The sequence below is a fragment of the Pinus tabuliformis genome, chromosome 8 (genome assembly GCF_031772625.1).
Source record: "Pinus tabuliformis cultivar Carrire ecotype Pingquan chromosome 8, CPIR1, whole genome shotgun sequence".
NCBI classification, from domain to species: Eukaryota; Viridiplantae; Streptophyta; class Pinopsida; order Pinales; family Pinaceae; genus Pinus; species Pinus tabuliformis.
The window spans coordinates 880,984,702-880,988,299 of record NC_142294.1 but is presented as its reverse complement, the minus strand read 5'-3'; the positions used below and the strand labels follow the sequence as shown (position 1 = coordinate 880,988,299).

The 3,598-nt window shown below is 39.0% G+C and overlaps 1 pseudogene; it reads right to left on the bottom strand.

Moving 5' to 3' along the window:
* Positions 1 to 1,356: 1,356 nt before the first annotated feature.
* LOC149238370 (alpha-1,4 glucan phosphorylase L-1 isozyme, chloroplastic/amyloplastic pseudogene) lies at positions 1,357 to 3,215 on the bottom strand (annotated as a pseudogene).
* Positions 3,216 to 3,598: the final 383 nt, after the last annotated feature.

Here is a 3,598-nt window from a genome sequence, read left to right as displayed (position 1 = left end):
TGTTATAAATATTTAGGAAATTTAATTTTCACAAAGGGCTGAGAGTTATGATTTTTGCCAAGTTATTTTCGGAGCTGATTTCGTGCACCTGCCTTCACGACTTGGATTTGGGAGACCTGGATTTCGTGGAGCTATTACACAGACTCAAGGATAAACAAGATAAGGTTGGAGCAACACAATAGAAACTTAGAATTGAATTCTAAAACATGAAAATACATTCACATGAAGCTGACGCTCATTCACCAAGTAAAAACAAAAGTTTCACGTGAAATAACACACAGTCAAATACAGTTACTGTTGTTTTCAGGCGCCCACCAAAATTTGCTCAACCATTTCCTCCTTAGGGACTTGCGCTTTCTTTTTCTCCAACTCTCTTACTCTCTAACGCATCAAAATGAATTTTTACATTCATATTTAATTCAACATACAATTTTTCATTTAATTCATGACAAAGCAAAATTAATATGATGTCGCTTTTGAGTGTGATGCACAGGTGTTTTGGGAGCGCAGGCAATAGTCACTGAGTAAATGTTTGCCCATATCTATTTACCAAAGCACATTAACTGCTTTAAATTCTTTGTAGAGCTTTTTAGTCCTTCCATCTTCAAATAGAGACACAAGCTGCAAAAATATGTCTGACAAGCATGGTTGCTGTCAGAGTGTTTATTACGGTGGTTGGGATTATTATTTCGAACAGATCCTTCTTTCACTAGACCCCTAATCTAAAACGTTAAAAAAACTTTACACTTCACTTGGAAAATTCTTTTGGTATTTTTCTTCAATGTTGGTCAGGTGATGTCAAGCTGTCATAGTGCCACCTGATAAGAAATGCAGAAGACAAAAGTTTAGACAAACACACGGGAGCTCACAGGTGCGGATCACCAGCAGCTCCCACCAGCAAATGCATTCGCTTCACTTATTCATTAATCATCAGGAATTAAATAGATACATAGGAAAAAACAATTTCCTAATTAATAGGAACTGAATGTCAAATAAAGAGAAAATCATAACTACTTAACCTATTCTCCATTAATTTCTAACATCCCCCCTTAATGGAGAAAGGGATTTTTAAACACAGCTAAAATGTCCCTAAACAAATCAAACTTCATTCTTACTAGTGGCTTAGTGAATTGTGGTTCCTGTGTGGGAAGATCAACAGCAGTTGTAAGCCTATTAACAACCTCCATAGAGTGCAGGCTCATGTCCATATTGACAAGTACTTTGAAATAGTCTGCTATATGTACTGAATTCATCAACTTTAGAAGCACTTCAACAGCAATTACAGGATTGTTTTCAACCAATTCTGGGAGACAACGTGGAGACAACCCACAGTGATAAACAAGCTTTGGATCAGCTTCAAGCTCCATGAGGACTCTCTGTTGTTGTGTAGGCGCAGGTGCTCCTTTTAGAGCTTTGCCTATCAAATATGCATACACGAGGGACAAACTTTGCTCTCCTTTCATCTCGAGTCATTTCCTTCATCTTCTTGTATCGATATAAAACTCCCAAAATATTTAAGAGTTGACGCTTGTACTCATGGATACGTTTAACCTGTACGTCAAACATGGCATCTGGACTGATTATATATCCTGTTTTTTCTCGAATATATGAGACAAGCTTCATTTTGTTGGCCCTTTTTGCTGCCCGCCATTCTTCTTGTAGCTCTACATTATCAGCAAACTTTCGAAGCTCTGCTAAAAGTTCAGTCTTAAGAATCCAATCTTCTGTTCCAAGCCACTTAGTGATAACTTTACTCAATTCAGGGTTGCAAAATCGAATCCATCGCCTGGGAGTTACGCCGTTGGTCTTATTTTGAAACTTTTCAGGCCACATCTCATAAAAATCACTGAAAACCTCTTTCTTCACAATTTCACTGTGGATTTCAGCAACTCCATTAACAGAATGGCCAGAAATAACACATAAGTTAGCCATGCGTACCAATTTAGCTGGTTTAACAACCATATCCTTAGATTTGCTTTTAGATTTATTTTTGTCCTGTGACTTGAGCTCAGCTTTGGGTTCAGATTCTACTGCCTCAGATTTCTCTTTTACAGCTTCTTTAGAAGCTTCAACTTCTTTAGCAGCTTCGGCTTCCTTAGCAGCTTCGGCTTCCTTAGCAGCTTCTTCCTCTCTCCACAGGTCAGAAAATACTGGCACTACAGACTCTGGAAAATCATCGTTTTCCAGGATTCTCATTCCTCTGATCTTCTTTTCCAATTCTTTAAGATCTACCGTATTACTCTTGGCAATGACTTCCTTGATGAACTCCTCATCAATAGTTCGTATTATCTCCATGTGTCTTGGAAGAAGCTTTTGCATAAGCTCAAAAGGCCACTTTTCCAATGCTTCAGGAAGCACAGTATGATTTGTGTATGCCACTGTTCTCTGAGTAATATTCCAGGCTTTCTCCCAAGGCAGATCTTCCATGTCAATCAAGATCCGCATCAACTCAGGTACTGATAATGTTGGATGTGTGTCATTCATCTGGATTGCAACCTTTTCTGGAAACTCTTCCCAATTCAAACTGTGTCCAGAACGTCCTTTGAAACGGGAGATTATATCTTGAAGAGAAGTTGAGCACAATGTATATTGTTGCTTCAAATGAAGAATCTTTCCCTCAGTAGATTCATCCCCTGGATACAAAACATAGCAAATCTTTGCTGCATTAAGTTGGGCCTCCACTGCTTTGTTGTGTTCACCTGCAGTGAATGCTTGAAGATCAAAATCTTCAGCACGAACTTCTGTTGTCCACAAACGTAAATTGAGTGTGGTTTTGGTCTTATAGCCAGGGATTGAAACATCATATGCAATTGCCTTAACATCCTCTGTTTTGTAACAATCGTCTGTCCCACCATTGACCTCAATAGGGGTGTCCTCAGGTTTGGCCTTAACAACATCATCGACCGGCTTAATGTCCACAAAGGCAGACTCATTTCCGTCTTCATTTTCAGACTTATTTGACGTCATCAAGGCTTGCTGAGGCATACTTTTCACATCCAACTTGTAGAGTCCTCCTATGCGAATACCTATAGCAATGGGCTTCATCTGATCCAACAAATCTTTAATAATGCAATAAGATTTAAAAAATTCTACCTTGAGGTCCTGATCTGTAATCTTGGACATAGAAATCAGGTTCTTCTTAATGCCAGGAACATACCACACATCAGATATATTCTTGATCTTACCATCAGGCAGAGTAACAAGGACATCTCCATGTCCCTTGATCTCGTACCCACTATTATCGCCAAGATAGACTTTTACTCCAGTGTTGGATTCTTTAAAATTTCTGAACCATTGCTTTTTACTTGACATATGCGAGGAGGCTCCAGAATCCACGATCCAAATATCTGATTCATCCTCCTCAGTAGCAGTGTCACCCTCGGCCATAAATAGTCTAACATCCAGATTCTGATCTGGGTCTGTATCTGCATCTGCATCTGCCAAATGACCTGCATGCCTTTTCTGATTGTACCTCTCTTGATTTGCCTTCTTCTTGTGACAAAATTTAGCAATATGGCCTATCTTACCACAATAAAAACATTCAGGAGCAGAGTCATTTCTATACGAGGTCATACCTTGTGGTGTCATTTCTGATGTG